This window comes from Physella acuta, unplaced genomic scaffold (genome assembly GCF_028476545.2).
Source record: "Physella acuta isolate Inbredline_101_S28 unplaced genomic scaffold, ASM2847654v3 ptg000719l, whole genome shotgun sequence".
In the NCBI taxonomy this organism is placed as follows: Eukaryota; Metazoa; Mollusca; class Gastropoda; family Physidae; genus Physella; species Physella acuta.
The window spans coordinates 25,947-47,686 of record NW_026732237.1 but is presented as its reverse complement, the minus strand read 5'-3'; the positions used below and the strand labels follow the sequence as shown (position 1 = coordinate 47,686).

Below are 21,740 nucleotides of genomic sequence, written 5' to 3'. Positions count from 1 at the left end.
TCGCAGTAATCAGATAAGAGAGTTAATTGCATGCCTATAAGTTTGTTTATTAATTATGATATATTACCGCGTGTTTCACCACAAAGAAATGTGTTTTGCTCATATTTTATTTGCTGATTAAGACCGAATTATCCGACGAATTTGTTGTTGATTTTTTTTCAAGGCGAAAAATAAAATATGAATTTTATTTTTAAACGAAACAATTTTCGATTTCTGACTTGTAATAGTAATTAATGGATTATGAGAAGAGAGCAAATGATTTTCACGTGCGATAAAGCGGATGTGTTTTTAAAGATAGAATCTGAGTTTCGGAAAGAAAAACATAATTAATTACAATCACTAACGACGGCTTGATGACGTGTGTAATTAAAACCTGTTTATCTTCGTGACGCCGTTGTCTTAAAAATGTAATGGTTTAAATTTTAATATCAACAACTCCGACTTAGCTTGTTATGTTTTCAATTAATGACCGCTACAAAAAGCTAAAATTAAACAATAAATCTTGAAGGGTGGATCAGTGTTGATTAAAGCTTAATTAGAATGACGTCATGAACATGACAAGTTAATCAAGATTGTTTTAAGAAATGGTTATAGATGTGTTTAGCTAAGGTGTGTTATAGTGCTCTGTTAGTGTGTTGTTTATTTGTTGCGTGAATATGTGTGTTTGTATTTGTTTTCGTGTGTGTTTTTGAGTGGGTGTTGTTTTTTTTTTGTGTGCTGTGTATGTATGTGTATATTTAAGTTATTGTTTGTGTTTTGGTGTTTGTTTATTAGTGTATGTGTTTGTGTGTATGTATTTCTTTGTGTGTGTTTGTGGGTGTGTTTGTTTTAGTATTAGTCTATGTTTAAGTATGCTTTTGTGTTTATTTGTTTGTTTAATTGTGTATTTGTGTGTGTTTGTCTCAGTGTTTTTTGTTTGAGATAGGTGTTGTTTTATTTTTTTGTGTTTTTTTTTCTGCTCTGTCTCTACGTTTGTTAGGGTTAGAGTCAGGCTTGTACTAGGATTGGAGGCAGAAATTAAGTTAGGGCTGTGATTCTAACTTCTAAAATATACTTTTTTTTTTACTTCGCGATAACCACCCCGTTCTTCATTTCCCCCTTCCCCCCCCTACCCCCCGACCCTCTAACATTATTTTCCAAGAGAACATAAGTTCCGAGAATTTCTTACAGAATCATAACCCTAACCACAGTTCATTAACCTATCACCTTACAACATTATGTACCGAATTACGTGGCGAAATGAAATGCGGATAGGTTATTCGTCTTTTATGTTAACCACGTTAAGCTTCCATCAACGGTGGCTAGAAAATCAGCTAAACTCTACTTCGACTATTTATTATGTCACGGCGTAGAAGCTGCTCCGTAAGCAACCTCTGCTTACTTCCGTTTCCGGTCAGGGCTCCGTCCAATACATTTACAGACGTGGGTAGGACTCACTGCTCAATTTCAAACCCCATTGGGTAGCACAGGGGTCGGCAACCTGCGGCTCGCGAGCCGCATGCGACTCTTTTGGTGTCCAGTTGCGGCTCTTCAGCTCCATGCACAAATATTAATAATTATTTTATTTTATTTTCAAAACTCATAAAAATATTAGTCTGCAACACTCGGTAATAAACGATATAACAATAGATATAAACAATAAACATTCACTATTATATTATAATATTTAGTGTACTTCCTATTACATTGTCCATTCCGAATTGAAACGTTCAACTTCATAGTGGATATCACGAAGAAACTAAACCAGCTAAGTGAGAAACTGAAAGGAAAGGAAAACCCTGAGAGATTTGAGCAATTCAAAACAAATGCAAGTACTCTGACTTACATAGTAGATCCTCTCAACACAAATTCAAATGAAATTATTTCATATATTCAAAGCTATTTATTTTAAATTACATATATAATATATTTGTTTAGGATTTTATATATATATATATATATATAATCCTAAACAAATATACTATTGACAAAAAATGTTAGTGGCTCTTTAAAAACCGGATAATGTTGTAATTTGTAACTTTTGGCTCTTTTGTCTCAAAAGGTTGCCGACCCCTGAGGTAGCATAAGGTCTTTACTAAGTATTTGGATAAAAAATATTTGTAACTTGAAAGAAACATCCCAAGAATCACTGCTACTTAAGTAAGCTTTACACCATTTCTTAACGAGTAACGCACCCTTTTCATTTGGGGTATCCCAGTTAAATAAGGGTTAAGACTTTTTTATGACTGAGAAAAATTGAACTGATCAGTTCTGCATATTATGAGCTGTTTTAATTAAATATTTATGACTTACAAAAATCTAAGTTGATTTGAATTCCAGGTGGTCTATCAGGTGGTACAAACTATTCAATTCCAACCCCACGAATTCTCTCCCTTTCGAGCACCTTCTAATCTTCTGAATAGAGTTCTTTCCCCTGAGTGAAAAGCCACCATCGCTGGGGTTCATTGTTCAACTTTGACCCCGCTGTTGACCTTCACAGGTGAAGGATGCTTTGCGTGTCAGTGGGCCTTTATGCGGCCCGGGCGAATATGAATACCCAAATGGTTGGGGAAAAGTTTGTTCAAATTTTTTTTTTAAATTGAAGTGGGGGGAACTGTTCACATTTAAGACTCTGGTTCAAACTCAAGCTTTATTTAACACATGGGATATTCAGAACCAGCGGGTCTCACACAGTAGTCTTCACTACACCATCACATAGCAATCACCTTTACCTGGACATTCACCTGTGTCTAGGATATATAGATTGAGTAGCATGCCCAACCTGTCATTTTAAATGGGATAAGTGTTGCCTCTAGACATCGCCCGATAGGGTCATAGTTTTCAAGCGCGATGGATAAAAAGCGCTAATCTACACGACGGTAAATTATAGGTTATGGTTTAATGTACATTTTCTAATAAATTGCCAATAAAAATAACAAAATAAATCATAATCTAATATTTCACTTTAAGAAACGAACACTTTTAGTATAGCAAATTATACTAAATCTGCTGATAAGTATTTATTTTGAACACACACACACACACCCTCTTCCCGAGACTCGTCTATGAATTAAATTTAAAAAAAAAAGATCACTCTACTTTATCTACCCAAAAAGGTAATTCATTTTCCGTATAGTTAAATTAGTGAATATATATTTTTTAATATTGTGTGCACTAAGATTTTTTATTTTAATGACGGCCACGTTTAGTATGCTTGTTAATCCTTTGTAAATCTCTAAGCCGAGTTAGATGTGAAGCAGCTTAATCTAATACAAATCTGCCACCCCAATGTATTATTTGTCATATATTTCTCTTTATATGAGGGCAGCAGAGTTACTTCCCTTAATAACATTTTAATAAAAATAATTTCAGGCTTGATTGATACTATAAGCGAGTTGGTTATTGTTTGCTAAAATAGTGTTTATTCTGTGCCTCAATGTGTTTAAAGTTTTCATGTTATATGGAGAGAAAAAATAAGAATGATGAATGTTGCAGATTCTGTTTAATAATGCTTAATGTAATGTTAATGATTAAAATAGTTACCGATTAATTTTTTTTAACTGGAAAAACTTCAAATGATTTTGTCATACAGACTATTTATAATTTATAATAGATACTTTAGAAAACGTAAACTCGCGTATAGATCACGGGTGTTAAATGTTAAAGATACTTTAAAGAATGCTTTATGTGATTCCTTTGTGTAAAAAGTTGGCACTATTTATATATTTGATACAATTTCTCAGAAAATTATGAAAACATAAACTCGTGTATACATCACAAATAAAGAATAAATCATATTTACTACTCTAGATTCAAACAAAGTTTACGGCAAGTATAGGCTACTCTTGGTGACTATGTATATTCATCTTTAAGATAACTGCTAGCATGCATAATTTATATCGTGTTTGATAGTTTTCTTTAAAATGTTAACTTTTGTTAACATCGCGAATAACATCTCTCTATACAATGTTAATTTTAATAAACACCATAATTAACTTAAATGCATATATTTTTTTCCTATTGTTAAATATATGTGCATGATATTTTAACTTTAATTTCATTTATTTATGGTATGTAGTTTAAGCGTTTTAAAATTTAAAGTACATGGAAAAATAAAACAGAAATTACACAGCGGTCAAAGTATCCATTTCTCTATATATGCCGAGGTCAAATAAACATGTAAACTCTACTTCATTTGCCCCAAACACCGTCAGGTTCGAAAGGATAACTTAACTTTATGTTGTCACTCAAAAGAAAAAATATATTTTATTTTAAAATGTTGATGCAGTTGAATTTATTGTGTAAGGATAGTCTGCCTACTTATCAATAGTTTGATGCCAAATTTTGTATAAATATAAATTCAAGCAAAATTTAAGAAGTGTTTTAAAATCTTGAAACAAGAAAAAAATAAAGTTACTGTCATTAGTTTTCTTTAATAAAAAAACAACTTGCCGATTTTTAAAAATTTTAAACGAGATTACTACGGTTAATATGTATGTCATATTTTTAAAATACGTACATACATAAAATAGCATACTTTATGTAAATTTAATATTTTAAATCTAATTAAAACCATTTTTAAATAGCAAAATTATATTAAAACTACATTTGAAAAATGTATGGCTTAATTATAAGAAAGAAACAATTATATTCAATTATTCAATTATAATTTATATAATACACAGGCAGTACATATATATATAAATTCATTAAATTACATGGAAACTTAAGACCTAGAAATTACACAGCGGTCAAAATATCCTTTTAATTTTTGTCACTATACATATATATATATATATATATATATATATATATATATATATATATATATATATATATATATATATATATATATAACTATATCTATATATATATATATATATATCTCTCTGTTTATATATATATATATATATATAAATATATATATATATATATATATATATATATATATATATATATATATATATATATATATATATATATATATATATATATATATATATATTACGAGAAAGGCACATTAATCAAATTAGGAAATTATTTTTAAAGTAAAATGAAAATCTTGAATGCAAATGACAATAAAACGATAAATATTGTTGTTTTTAAGTTAAAATGTTATATATATATATATATATATATATATATATATATATATATATATATATATATATATATATATATACTTGTGTGTGGGGTGGGTGTGTGGGTGTATATGTTCTGTCGAGATGCTCAATGTATACTTAAGACTTTTTAACACTAATTATTCATTCACTGAACAGGCAAAAAGCATTTTCCTTCCATATATTTTGCAAATTTTCGTCTTGGTGTCACCCCCCCCCCCCGTAATGGTGTCACCCGGTGCGGTCCGCACCCCCCACTCCCGCCTCGCGACGCCTCTGGAAACTAGTAACCAAAATAAAATAAATTTAGTATAAATTGTGAAAAAAGAGAACAGTGTTTAAGTTAACAATTACTAGTTCGTTTAAGGTTGTTACTGTTATAAAATAGCTCGTTTTTTTGTTACACCACATAATATAATGATTACTGTAAATTTGAAAAATTGTGTTTTTTTTTAAAAGTATAAAACAATTAGGCTCTCTTCCCAGTTAATCGCTGCTAACAAAATTAGGCGTTAACGCTACTGGACTCAATATTCGAACGCTAGAAGACACGTTTCTTACACGCTATTTTTATTGTACACTAAATTTACTTGGAGAGCATACGGTTAAGTCAAATCGTTTACTATTTTAGACGGCGAAACGTTAGTTTTATGTGCCAACTAGAATTAACTAAGAAATTGAAAGTAAAAAAAAATATTTTAAATTTTCCGTCTCTTTACAAAGCCAATATTACTTTATAGCGCACTACAAATCTAAATTTAACCATCGTAAGAGGTTAAATGTTCTCTTACAATGATAATTTAATTTATACGCTACTTATTTTTAAAACGTTTCATGATATTTCATGTAATTAATTATATTTTTTGTAAAATTCTCAAAGTCGTTTTCTAAAAGTGTCAGCTTTTAAGAGAAATTAAAATTTGAAGTAATTAGTATATTAAAAAAACACATAAACAATTGTTATTCGGAATATCAATGTAATTTTAACTTACATTCGTTATTATTTTTGTTTCCCTGGGCTATCCAGTTAACACATTTTTTCTTTTCATAATTTCTCAATTAATTATTCACTTATTTATATTTTCTTTATTTTTTTAAATTCTATTAAGTATTTATTGTTAAAACTACACACAAATTAAAAACAAGTATATATATATATATATATATATATATATATATATATATAATTTATTTATTTGTCTATTTATTTATATATATTTTTATATCTATAATTAAAAGTATAAAAAAATCTAAGGTATAGTGTTTATTCATAATATTGAAAAGTAGATGTTAATATCTCTTTTGAATCCAAAACATTTTACTGGTTACAGTTAAATAATTAATGATCTCAAAATACTGTTATTTGATTTGAAAAACAGGACAACTCTTTAATTAGAGATTGAGACAATTTTAGCCAACTATTTTCATTGAAATATTCTTACCTACCTGTGGTTTTAGAAAATATTAGCCAACTATTTTTCTTTGTTTTAGAAAATATTAGCGAACTATTTTTCAAAGAAATAGTTTACCTACCTGTATTTATAATTTTAAAAAAATATTCTGTAATTCTGCAGTTGTGGCTGGGTTGGTGTGTGGTAGTTACCGTCTTACACCTGCTACCTGTGTTGTCCTCAGGTGCGATACCCTTATCTTCACAAGGACATCAACACTAGGGGGCTCTTATCACTCGGATCACTTCGCTCCCAATGAAGTAATTACGTAATATATCCCCGGACCGATACCATCGGACGACGGGGCACTCGATGACGTCACGGCAGGGTGAGGTTCCCGCAGCCGTCAGTCCACTCGGAACCGGGACCTCATTTGCATAATCCTGCCTTTCGTGGATCCATCAGGTACCGACCGATCAAAAGATGGGTGGCGGATACTGGCGTTCGCAGCGCCGCGCGTTGAGTGGGACTAGCAAGGGGAGACTACTGCAGACTAATTATCGAAAATGGGGGTGGGGACAGACTTAGACGTCTAATTAAAAATAACTTTGAGGGGGATGGATCGGGTTGTGTTAATTAAATGTAGTTTTTAACCATAAACTTTCGTGATTTGAATCTCTATCCCAAATTTTTCAAGACTTCGACTTTAACTTTAAAAATTTCTCACTATACACAATAATAAAATACACATCGCACAAAAGTTAAAAGATGGTTGATGATATAAAGTTTTAATGCTTATTCTCTGCGCCTAGTTCTAATATGAGGAAAAAAGAAAATAAAAGTAACATTTAACAACGTGAGAAAAACTGCCTCTCATGTGAAAATATTATACATCGAAATCACCCATTTTGAACCATAACTCGTCAATGGAAATAACATACACATAACTCTCCCTATTGGAAATAAAACACATCTAAATCTGCCATATGGATATATATCTTAATCTCCCAAATGTAAATGTACTATCACCAATATGGAAATATGCTTCGAAAACTTTTATATATAAATATCATACACTTATATCGCTCGTATGGAAATTTGCATTTATAACTCCAGTTTGGAAATATCATACACCTAGAATCACATACCATCAAACACTTATGAATAAAACCTCGCTAGTTCATAGAAACCATTTTTAGTATCACACCCTCATGATTAACACATTTGGTGTCGGTTTTGTCGGTTTTAACCCTCTAACGCCTGGCTGCAGCTGTTACCCCGGACCTCCCATGTCGACCCGCCCCAGTTAACCCTCTCGCCGCTACGCTCGATGTATGTTACATCTTTAACTCTCGTCACAGTATACAGCGTCATGGATCGCTCGCGGTGATTTCCCTTTCCTACCCCACCGGGCCTGCGGTTTTCAATGTTTTATACAATTGTGTTGCTATAGAAATGGTTGGGTTTTTTTTTTCTTTTTTTTTAATTTCTTTGCCAATATCACTTTATTTTAAATTCTTATTGCTTTTTTGTTGTTGTTTTTCTCGTTTTTTTCCATTAAATTAATCTTTCTTATCAGTGTTATAATTAATTGTGTCTAGGCAGACAATTTAATAACAGTTCATTCTGACAAAAACCGTAATCAGTTGCATTTTTTGTAGTTTTTGTATAATAATTTGTTATATTAATCAATTGCATTTTTAATATTTGGATTCAATTTTATGCATTTTTTTCTTTTTTTTTTTTGCATGTTGATTGCAATGAGTATTTATTTTACTAGAATAAAAATGATTAAGTGGTTTCGATTAAGTTAATCAGATTGATTAGTATAATATTTATTAATTAAAATTAAGATTGCGATTTTTAATAAACAACACGTCTGATCAGGGTTATTATTGAGTAAATCGGAACTTGCAAACGTTGCAGAAATAGATGCAATAAATTCTCTTCGATGATAAAAACCATAATTTCCACGTATCTTTATCTGTTTGCCTTCAATCTATTCCAAGCCTACTTACCCCCATTTTTAATCCTCCGCTGTTAACATAGTTCCATCTCAAGAAAATTGTGCAAGAAATTCTTTCCCCGCGCGCGCTGGGCTCTGGGATATGTTTAAAAAGAAAATTAATATTGGCAGGGGAATATGGTTTGAAGAGGCTTTTGCAAGCCCCTATTACTGGTGAATCATTGAATATGGGCTCGGCCTCACCTTTTGTCCCCTTTAATCAGTATGGCGAACCCGTCTTCTGTTTACATGGTGTCAAAACTCTGAATAGCCCGCCCATGGCCTTTTTTTTTTTTTTTTTTGCTGTTGGGCGTCTGCAGGCGTCCGCGCAGGGAGCGGGGGCTGAGATTCTAATCTTGTTTGGTCGCTCAGATCTGGCGGTCTTCCACCGAATCCATTCACTTGCTCCACCGCTTACGGTGGATCAGATGTAAGACTCGTCAATCACAGCGAGATGGTGTTGTTGTTTTTTTTAGAGGGGGGGGGGGGGGGGGGGTAGCGGATGTGGATGGACATCCGCTCTTGTCTACCTTGTCAGTAATCTGTTTCCGGTCAGATGCAATTTATGTGCAGATAAATCTTGCCAAGATGAGTATCATGACAAACGCCATGTATATATATATATATATATATATATATATATATATATATATATATATATATATATATATATATATATATATATATATGTATATATCATATATGAGCCTATATATATATATATATATATGTATATATCATATATGACCCTATATATATATATATATATATATATATATATATATATATATATATATATATATATATATATATATATATATATATATATATATATATATATGGTTCCATGACAAATGATCTCAGGACAAATGATCTCAGACAAAATATCTCAGACAAAATATCTCACGGACAAATGATCTCAGGACAAATGATCTCAGGACAAATGATCTCAAGGACAAATGATCTCACGGACAAAAGATACCAGGACAAAATATATCAGGACAAATGATACCATGACAAATGATCTCAGACAAAATATATCAGACAAAATATCTCACAGCGAATTTTTAATAGTATTTACGATGATTTTAGTTGAACTTTTTTTATTGACTGTTAATATGGTTTTGTTTACTTTTTTACGTATAATAATTGTGAATAAAATAAATTAGTGAAACCTAACAAACCATCAAAAGGTGTATTAAGCAATTGTAGTAGCATTTGATTTGAAAAAAATAAATATTAAAACAAACTTACTCTTTTAGCTTGAAAGGTATAATAAATGATAATTTATAAAACAAATACACTAACGGTAGCTATACAACATTAATGTTCATATCACGCGAAATATATTTCAAAAATGTGAATGGGGCTGAATGTTCGTAACGTTAAACTATTGTTTTTATTTCATCATCAACACAAACATAACGTGTAAGTTTCTTTTCTGGTAGCTACATCGTTATGATCACCCCTCTCCAATACTTTGTGATCATCTATTGTGTGAACTCTTGCACGACATGTTCTAATTTCACATTTCCAAATCTCATTGCCTGTTTATGGCAAACATAAATTCACCAGAAACTAATGTCCTAATACCTTTCTGCGAGGTAACGTAAGAGACCATAGCAAAGCAATCACCATTATTACTGCTTTGTTTGATGCCCACTACGACATACTTAGCTCCGCGATGACCGCTGTCATTTAAATAAGCATTAGTCACCTGATCACTAAGGTGTGACCGACGCATAACAATGGACTTTATATGCTAGTTGTATTGTCCATGGAGGGCGGATGTCTTTCCCTTAAGGCATGTCTCTACCATCAAAGCCACCTTGCTACAAAGGTGTGTCCTTATTGTTATTCCATCCTCTTTGATCTAGTTTCGTCCACCTGACGTGGTAGGATTGTCTCACGTTTGTCAAGCACACCTACGCTGTCTTTCGAAATTATTTCTTTAATCTTGGTATACGATATTACGAATACTAACCTTAAAATGTTTAGTGCAATATGGCTATTTTATACGGCAAACATTTCTTACAATTATTATATAGGCCTATAAACAATATTAAAAATAGTAAACAAAACCATATGACAGTCAATACAAAAAAAATTCAGATCAATTAAAATCATCCAATACACTATTAAAATTTAGGTGTGAGATATTTTGTCTGAGATATTTTGTCTGAGATCAATTGTCCGTGGTATCATTTGTCTTGATATATTTTGTCCTGGTATCTTTTGTCCGTGAGATCATTTGTCCTTGAGATCATTTGTCCTGAGATCATTTGTCTTGAGATCATTTGTCCGTGAGATATTTTGTCTGAGATATTTTGTCTGAGATCATTTGTCCTGAGATCATTTGTCCTGTCACCATATATATATATATATATATATATATATATATATATCATATATGACCCTATATATATCATATATGACCCTATATATATATATATATATATATATATATATATATATATACTACGGGTTCCATGACAAATGATCTCAGGACAAATGATCTCAGACAAAATATCTCAGACAAAATATCTCACGGACAAATGATCTCAGGACAAATAATCTCAGGACAAATGATCTCAAGGACAAATGATCTCACGGACAAAAGATACCAGGACAAAATATATCAGGACAAATGATATCATGGACAAATGATCTCAGACAAAATATCTCAGACAAAATATCTCACAGCGAAATTTTAATAGTATTTACGATAATTTTAGTTGAACATTTTTTTATTTACTGTTAATATGGTTTTGTTTACTTTTGTTACGTATAATAATTGTGAATAAAATGATTTAATGAAACCTAACAAACCATCAAAAGGTGTATTAAGCAATTGTAGTAGCATTTGTTTTGAAAAAGTAAAAATTAAAACAAATAATAATAAATGATAATGTATAAAACAAATAAAGTAACGGTAGCTATACAACATTAATGTTCATATCACGCGAAATATCTTTCAAAAATGTTAATGGGTCTTCAGGTTCGTAACGTTAAACTATTGTTTTTATTACATCATCAACACAAACATAACGTGTAAGTTTCTTTTCTGGTAGGTACATCGTTATGATCACACCTCTCCAATACTACGTGGTCATCTATTGTGTGAACTCTTGCTCGGCTTGTCCTAATTTTACATTTCCAAATCTCTTTGCCTGCTTATGGCAAACATAAATTCACCAGAAACTAATGTCCTAATACCTTTCTGCGAGATAACGAAAGAGACCATAGCAAAGCAATCACCATTAATACTGATTTTTTTGCTGCACACTACGACATACTTAGCTCCGCGATGACCGCTGTCGTTTAAATAAGCATTAGTCACCTGATCACTAAGGTGTGACCGACGCATAACAATGGACTTTATATGCTTGTCGTATTGTCCATGGAGGGCGGATGTCTTTCCCTTAAGGAAAGCGGTCGGCCACCTTGATACGAAGGTGTGTCTTTATTGTTATTCCATCCTCTTTGATCTAGTTTCGTCCACCTGACGTGGTAGGATTGTCTCACGTTTGTCAAGCACACATAGGCTGTCTTTGGAAATTATTTCTTTAATCTTGGTATAGTATATTACTCATACTAACCTTAAAATGTTTAGTGCAATTTGACAAATTTATACGGCTAACATTTCTTACAATTATTATATAGGCCTATAACAATATTAAACATAACAAACAGAACCATATGACAGTCAATAAAAAAATTCAGATCGACTAAAATCATCCAATACACTTTTGAAATTTTGCTGTGAGATATTTTGTCTGAGATATTTTGTCTGAGATCAATTGTCCGTGGTATCATTTGTCTTGATATATTTTGTCCTGGTATCTTTTGTCCGTGAGATCATTAGTCCTTGAGATCATTTGTCCTGAGATCATTTGTCCTGAGATCATTTGTCCGTGAGATATTTTGTCTGAGATATTTTGTCTGAGATCATTTGTCCTGAAATCATTTGTCCTGTCACCATACTACGAGTTACTTCCGTACAAATAAATATCATATGAGATATATTTGATACAAATCTATTTCTTAAACATACAAACATGTAAAATTAACTACAAACCATTAAACTATACATAACCTTCAAGTACTAATTGCACAAATGCATGTCCTTTAATATATACTTTTGAACCTCCTAAATTTATGCATTTTTAAAAATGTATGTTAACGAATAAACACAGCTACGAAAAAGATCTTACATATACATATTTTAAAATTACATCTAAAAAATTCCAAGAAACATATATTCTAAATATATCTATCTTAAATATACATTAAATTTACCCTCCTTAATGTGCCTACAAATTATAATATAACAAAAACAACCCACACATGTATTATTTTGCTGATCGAAACCACAATTTAAAAACATCAATTAAGCGAAATTTGCATTTCTGTAATCCTACATTCATTGATACAGTGACTAAATAATGTGTACTAAAACAAAGTGTACTAAAATAAAGTATACTAAAATAGCACTACTTAAGTATTGCTTCATACGTCTTAATGACAGACGTCCAAATGTGTTCTATATCATCCTAATCCTAGATATTAAGCCCTATACATATATTTGTGTAGATGAGCTGTTTACACACTTTTTTTTTCAATAGACACCTATCACATAACCTTTTCTCATGAGGGCACGTCATCGTATGTCAAAACACGTATGTCAAACACGACAAACATTCATGTCATAAGCACCTGTCATTTCATGTCACAAATTACAACAACCCATCATTTCGGTCTAGCTATGAGGAAGAAACGTGAACATGAGAACGTGATATGTATGTGTCACGTACGTATTGTAGTCACTTTACAGTCACGTTTTAAGCATTAGAATTTTCTTCTTCGTTCTTTATTGTCATTTAGCCAATGTGAAATTAAAAATAAATATTACGTGTTAACATGCTTTCGTAGTCTTTGTAGTTTTCTCTCCTAGATGCGTTGCTGTTCCCAGCTATCGAGCCTCATCGAGCCGATGTTCTATAATCTATATCAATAATTAGTTATGATAAATCTTTGTATAAAACATAGATTTTGTAGATGGTGTCTTATGTACTGGTTTTTACCTTGATATATTCAAACATAATACGCGGATAATGACCGAACGTTTAAGTTTTAAATCAATGTACTAACAATAATCTACCGAAGTGCGATGCTTCATTATTATTTTTGCCCGTTTGTGCTTTAGACACTTTAGATCCAGAGTATAGTTAGCATGTCCAGCCGCCTTTTTTTCCCTAGCCTGCTTCATCAGAACATGGTGGACTCATGGACCTCCTACAGTAGAGGCTAGAGCCCGTGATCCGAAATTTAGACTTATGGGTTAGTAGACGTAAGTTCTACCATTTGACCACGCCGTCCCTGGAATGATAGTTAATCGTACGTTTAATTTTGCGGGTTTGGCTTTTAGAATCCGGAGTCAGGGTTAGTTTTATGTTAGGATTAGTTCAGGGTTGGGGTTTAAAATTAGCAGTATAGTTAGAGCTAGTGTTAGTGAATAGAATAGGATAACTATACTAGTAAAATAAATTGGGGGGAAATTGCAAGTGAAAAAATACTCGATCTCATTTTAAGACATAGGTGTATGTTGCTTTTTGCAGGCGAACTGAGGTCAAAGTGAACAGTGCTATTCAGGTCCTGGGGTCTCACTTGCGTTGTGACCGCCCACTCCATATTGTTTTCGTTGACCTAGTGTTGTTTAGGTTAATGAAAGGGTAATGTATATACAGTATATAGCTGTGAAGGGAAGCGACTCTTACCAACACAATGCCAGGTACCAATCAAGGCTGAGCTGACTCGGTGACGTCATACAGACTAGAGTAAAATCTAACCAAGAATAAAAAAATATGTTACTTTGGGAATTTAAATTGTATCATTGCTACACAAACAGTTTAAAATTATTATCTGCATATGTTGTTTCTTAATGTGCCCATCAATTAATTTATTCATTACGTCATTGTTGTTTTTTTTTAATTAATATTTATTGGAGTTTTTTTTTTTTTTTGGAAAAAAAGCCATTTAAATAAATTATTTATTTTTTACATTTTTTTATCAGGGACAGAGCGATCAGGTGATGGAGCTTATGACTGCTAACCTGACACTTATTAAGGATAGGAACGGCGACTTTACATAATGCTGCTGCCCACACTATTCAATCGTATGCCGAGATCACAGAAACTGACAATTCTACTTCATCTGCACCATGGACCAATGTGTCCAAAAAGGTAACTTATACATAATTTATAGCTGTTTTCTAAATAGTAGAGTAGTTCAAAAGCTATAAGAATAAAAATGAAATCACTATCCTAATTCAAAGACTCACACCACTGCTAAACGACATTGTAGAATAAGGATGGAACATTTTAATTACAACAGAATTTTTTAAAAATCGATATATGTCTGTTCGTAAAGATAATGTTGTTTACGAGGCTCCGGTTGTCAAGTCTAGCTGTTTTTGCTTTTAATTTTTTTTAATTTGTCGATTAATGTAATGCTTCTGGCAATGCCATTCTAGAACTGAAATAGATTACAAATCAGATTTGTATGTGTGGGTGTAGCAGGCTATTTTAGCTGTGTGGGGGCGGCTGGGTTTACATATGGTGTGGGTGGGGTGCTGTGGGGGATGTGGGGATGTGGCAGGAACGTAGGTAGACATTAGAGTCATCATTAGGTTGAATGTCACTAGGTGACTCATGGTGACCACAGACACACACACACACTATAAAAATTATATATACATACACATATATATTATATATATATATATATATATATATAGAGAGAGAGAGAGAGAGAGAGAGCGAGAGGGAGAGATAGATATAGATATAGATATAGATATAGATATAGATATAGATATAGATATAGATATAGATATAGATATAGATATAGATATAGATATAGATATAGATATAGATATAGATATAGATATAGATATAGATATAGATATAGATATAGATATAGATATAGATATAGATATAGATATAGATATAGATATAGATATAGATATAGATATAGATATAGATATAGATATAGATATAGATATAGATATAGATATAGATATAGATATAGATATAGATATAGATATAGATATAGATATGGATATGGATATGGATATGGATATGGATATGGATATGGATATGGATATGGATATAGATATAGATATAGATATAGATATAGATATAGATATAGATATAAATGATACAGATACAGATACAGATACAGATACAGATATACAGATACAGATACACATACACATACACATACACATACACATACACATACACATACACATACACATACACATACACATACAAATACACATACACATACACATACACATAGACATAGACATAGATATATGAATAAAATCACTATTATTAAGATCAGTTACAAGACACAATACAGAATGTTTTTACAACAGTAACTTTCCAACGGATAAATTATATTTTTTATTGTAAATATGTAACATCTGCTTTCAAAGTTAAAGCATCAAATTACTAATGTTAGGGTTGTTTTTTTTTAATACAAAACAGCAGAAACACTACTTTCCCATTTTGCATGAAATTGATAGTCAAGCTAAAAACAAATTGTGAAACTGCATAAGCAATTACATTAAAATTTAGCATAGTCAAAAGGTGATGTTGTTTAAAGTGTTAAGCAAAATTAGGCGTGAATTGTTTCAAGTATATTGGCCCCACAATATAGGATTTGAATTTCCTTTACTCGATATTAAAATAAAATTAAGCGCATTTTTTAAATTATTAACACCGTATACTAATTCTACTGCAGGAAGACAAAAAATACCTTACAATTATATTGACATTTTCAGACAAAGCTGTAGAAGTAGCTGTCCTGTTAATTTACAGAGATCCTCAAAGGGTTTCCTGTTCTCAACAGATAGATTTGAGTCTTCCGTACCAGTCACAATAAATTGTCAATAGTAATATTTGGAATTCGTAAGTTCTTTTTAAGTTACACAGAAACAAAAGTATAAAAAGATTCTCTAAGATTTTGTTCTCGAAGGATTTTTTGAGCAATTTTATGTGGATTTTTAAAATAGATTATTAATAAACTAAAATACTAAACGGTGTTTTCAACATCTCACCAATATCCCCAAATAGTCCCACCTGTATTTTTAGAATAGAAGGTAAAAATAATATATTAAACTTTTTAATATAGTATGTTATTTATCTTAAATGTATAATACATTACACATTTTGTTTAATTATTATTTTCTTCTACACAAAATAAATAAATAAATTTAAATTAGAAATAATGACGAGTAAGGGGATAGAACCTACTTAAACAATTTCCTGTAAAACGTCTGATTGCTTCCCTTGAAAAAATAAATCTAAACATAACCTATGAAGTTAGTGGTTCTAGCGCGGTTATGGATGGATAATGCACCATAATCATTATTTAAGTGACTTTTCAAAATGGGTCTTTGTGTTGAAAAAAAAGCATGCTGTTGTTTAAAAAAGTATGCATTATCACTAAAAAAAATCGTGATCACAACGGTTCCAAACTACACATTGTTAGTGAATGGTTTCTAAATGCATTGGCTACACAACAGGCCATAATTATACCAGTGTTCACATTATCTGCTGTCATCTATTTCTTTGTAATATATCAATAACCATTAAGTACGGTTTTGGAATTTTTAAAAACACCGAATGCATCAGTAGAAATAATGAAGGAAATAATGTTTTAAAGTAATAATGCATATGATTTATTGTGTGGTAATATATATCTAGATCTACTTTCCAATATATTCTAAAAGGCGGAATGTCTGCTACTGCTGTCCACTGGCGACATTTTGTTGAACTAACAGGCCATTTCACTAGTACGCAATATTTAAGCATTACTTTTATCGTTACTAAAGGGAATATACTTGATTTCCATAGGACTGATATTTTTTAGAGTTATCCCCCTGAAGAAAAAAACTACGATCTTTTCTACTGCGATATTGCCGTTTGAAAATATTTGTTAACACATTTGCTTGGTACGGTTTTTGAAAATACTGAAAGGGATAACTCTATGTGTGTTTACAAAACCAGACATTTAACAACGAGGTATTGTCTTACTGCAGTTTGTTTTAAGGCGGGGTGGGGGGTAATGTACAGAGGTAACTGATCTTGATGAGTTGATGGGCTAACCGGAGAGTAATTGACAGGGTGGTAATGTACAGAAGGTAATTGATCTTAATGCGTCGGGGGGGGGGGGGGGGGGTAACCGGGGTGTATTTCACAGGGTGGTAACCAACAGGGGAAATAACCGATGGGCAATCGACAGGGGGTAATAACCTTCACCCGATGTCTAGATGTGCGAAATGCCCAAACCATAATCCAAACTCTAAACTTTCCTAGGAGCTAGATAACACACTCTACCATACACCCACTCTCCCCCACATATTAGCTTTCTATTAGACAAACAAACACAAACACACACACACTATCACCCCCACACACATTCTCACACGGGTATCTAAATATCCATTCTGACATAATCCGATGCTTCCCCCCCCCCTCCACACACAAACACACACACAAATAACAATACACACTTTTTTAAAAATACACACAATCGTACCTACACTCCAACTACTTTCCTCTGTATTTCTTCTTACTCTCCAAAGTATCGACCCCCTTTATCCCCCCCCCCCTCCTCATACTCCCATAAACACCACACTTCTACACTCCCCCCCCCCCCCCTCCACAACGAGCAAGTTGCAACATACCTGTAACAAACTCAAAAATTAACAAACTAATTTCTTGTTTTTATATATTCTTGCCCACTCATACCTTCCGTAGCCTTAACTCTTGTTTAACTCTAAACCGGTTGTTCTTAACATTTTGGAGGTACCGAGCCCCACTAGCTCATATGTGCATTCACCGAAATAGTGTTTCTTTCAGACTTTTTTCTCCCGGGGGGGGGGGGCACTTGATATTTTCACGGGGGCGGACTAAATTTTCCGGGGGACAGACACTGGTAAACCTATATTTTATAAATAAATTCAATTTGCAGGTAGACTTACTTCGGTGGGGAACGGGGTGGGGGGGGGGGGGGGGGGAGTGACATATTCCGATTGTGATTCAAATGAACTGAATGTGTGTCTTGACCTCCGCCGAACCCCTGAGACTGACTCACCGAATCCCCGGGGTTCGATCGAACCCAAGTTTTAAAAAAACACTGCCCTAAACGTTCACCTTTAATTCCTTATAGATCATGCTCTCTTCCTGCTTGAACCAAGTTATCGCTGAGTCATAGATCTTATACCCCACATCCACCTCCAACCTCTCACCATTTTCCTAACTACTCAATATAACTTTGTAATAACATCAACAGCTGGGGTCCGACAGGGACAAGACAGCCTATTAATTTCAGATTTTTTTATTAATTCATAAAACAATTAATTAGACATCCAATTAAGTGTAATTTAATGTCATATTGCATTGTCATCGGGTCTTGGTCCACTTGCCGAATTTCAGAGAAATTGATCGGTTAGAAGTGCCTAAAATTTCGCTCTCCCGTTTCGATCTAGACTCTAGACAGAGGAAGCAAGTTAAATAAAAAGCTTGTAAAAAAAATCACCAATATTAAAGCACACCCCCCCCCCCCTTCAACATCTTGATTACGCCCACACATTATGTTCACAGTAAATAAGCATGGGGTACCTACCCTCTTCCTTTATTCCATCTTTGTTCTTTTAAAAAAATCTACAAAAGAATAAATTAGTTTTGTATGCAGCTAACAGTCAGAGATTTACAATGCTCGCATTAGACTATTTCTTTCTCGCTTCATTTTTTCCCACGTAAAATCAATACATGGCGTCTACAATTGGATTCTTATCAATTGTGACTTTATTACAAACGTACTGCCTTATGGTAAATACTTCTACTCCAAACCTTCACCAAATCCTAATCCTAATTGTTAAATCAATTCTAGATATAACACAACCTTTAAGATTAAACCACAACCTAAGTCCCAGATTGGGAAATATTTTTCACGTGGATTATAAAATGGACCTGTAAATATGATTAATATTCCAATTAATGATTTAAGGCAACACTTGTACTCGCAAAAAGGTGATCCTTGATTGCCTCGCGTTTTATTTATCTCAAATACTCTGTTCATCAAAATGGCGTCAAACATTCCACCTCTCTTCTCTGTTTCCTCCTTAAAACTACGATAGTTTTAAGATTTAAAAATCTGCTAAGAAAATATTTTGCGAATATGGTTTTGCTATAATAGTCTTTAAATACTTCCACCTACCTATCTGTCCCATAGCACTGGAAAGTTCGTTGGGGCACCATAGTTGACTTTTTCATAATTTAATGCCGTCTTTTCCCGTCTTCTGATGCTTTAGAAATCCTCAAGAAAAGTACATTTCAAGTACCGATTACGATTTTTCGTTTGCTCTATAGGTTGATCCCAGTAGCATACTTTCCACACCAGTCCTTATGATTTTCTTTGTTTCTTACGTTGATCCTAGTTTTTTGAAGACCAGTTGTATACTTTCCACTTCCTTCCTTGTGATTTCATTTGTTTCTTGCGTAGAACTTAAGTTCTTTTGTAGACCAGTCGTATAGTATCCAGCTCCGTTCATATAATTTTCTTTGTTCCTTGCGTTGGGTTTCAAAAGTCACATTAAGCGATGTAAAAAGTTTCCTTTTAAACCTGACGATTCACGGGGCATATGAAGTAGAGTTCACTTGTTTCTGTGACCTCGGCATATGAAGGGATAGTGTGGTCCGCACCATGCCCAGCCGCCTTTACTTACCATAATGTGAGTTAGGTACCCATCAGAACTGGGTGGACTCAGGGACCGTCTACTGACTTGAACCCGGATTCGTACTCAAAGCTTATCTTACTCTATTTTGCGATGTATCTGTGGTTAAGTGTTGCATAGTGGCGCTCATACCTCTCCCCCTGCCTGACCACATCCGGATACCTCCATCCCACTGGCTCGCTGAGGTCACGAACACGTCGTCGTTGTTGTTCGTTTCGGAACTTTTTCGCTTTGGCCGGTGACCTTTAACAAGAAGGTCAATGTGTTTCTTTCAGGCATCTCATCTCTCCCCACCCCCCTCCTTAATTTCGTTAAACGTCAACCGTCCCCCGAACGAAATATAGTTTATATAGAAGATATATACTTTTTACCAGTGACCGCCCCCATCCCCCGGAAAATTTAGTCCGCCCCCTCACGAAATTTTCAAGTCCCCCCCCCCCTCCCCCCTTGAGAAGAAAGTCTGGAAGAAACACATAATTTGGTTTGCTATTTAAATTAAGTCTCTTTGCCGGAGAATTGCGCTTGGAGTTACATGTGAGACATTTAGAAGCTTGAAGGGTGTCTGTAAAATAATTTATCTAAATGAATGTTTCTACCGTGTTAAAATAACACAGAGTGTGTTAAAATGATACAGAGTGTGTTAAAACGATACAGAGTGTGCTAAAATGATACAGAGTGTGCTAAAATGATACAGAGTTTGCTAAAATGATACAGAGTGTGTTAAAATGATACAGAGTGTGTTAAAATGATACAGAGTGTGTTAAAATGCCACCAGTAGTGTTGAAAATATGTGGTGTAAAAACGCCATTGAATGTGTTAAAATGCCACGGTAGTGTTAAATGATGATGCTCGAATTACGCATGCGCTATGTAAATGAATTGTGTATGTTAAAGAGTTCATATAAACATGTAATCGAGACTGCAGTATTGCATTGGTGGGTTGTTTTTCCATTATGCAGTATCGTTGTAAGTATTATTGAGTGGATCAGGATTAATGTTAAGGTTAGTTCAGGAGTCGGGGTGATTTCCGAGACCAAATATAACTTGGACATTAACCCTATGGGCTATAGGGCTGGTAAATAGTCACCGGCTCAATAAAACCTGCATGAGCCATAGAACTGGTTGGTGACCTACTTACCAGCCCTATTCTATGGACAACCTCCATTACGTGTCGACATGATAAGCGTCATTTGGCCTGTTAACTCCAACTTCAACCTGCTTTTCTTTCTGGATTTGCTTCCAATTCAGATTTGTCCACCCAAGAACAATCTGCAAGGCAGCAGTTGTTTTCATTTTGGATTTTTTTTGTTCTCTTAGATTGGGTTGCTGTCCCCTGCTAACAAGACTCATCTACCCGAGGTCCGAACTAGGGTCAATTCAGTTAGCAATCATACGCCCTATCTCTCCGACCACACCGAACCCTTGCTGCAAACATTTATA

General features: G+C 33.2%; 1 protein-coding gene across 1 annotated transcript in view; it reads right to left on the bottom strand.

The window, feature by feature from the left end:
- Positions 1-6,957, bottom strand: part of LOC131949908 (uncharacterized) — a 211,156-nt gene extending 204,199 nt beyond the window's left edge. The window contains exon 1 of the mRNA XM_059311874.1: positions 6,633-6,957. The gene's annotated coding sequence lies outside the window, so the exon portion shown is untranslated. The remainder of the gene's footprint in view (positions 1-6,632) is intronic.
- Positions 6,958-21,740: the final 14,783 nt, after the last annotated feature.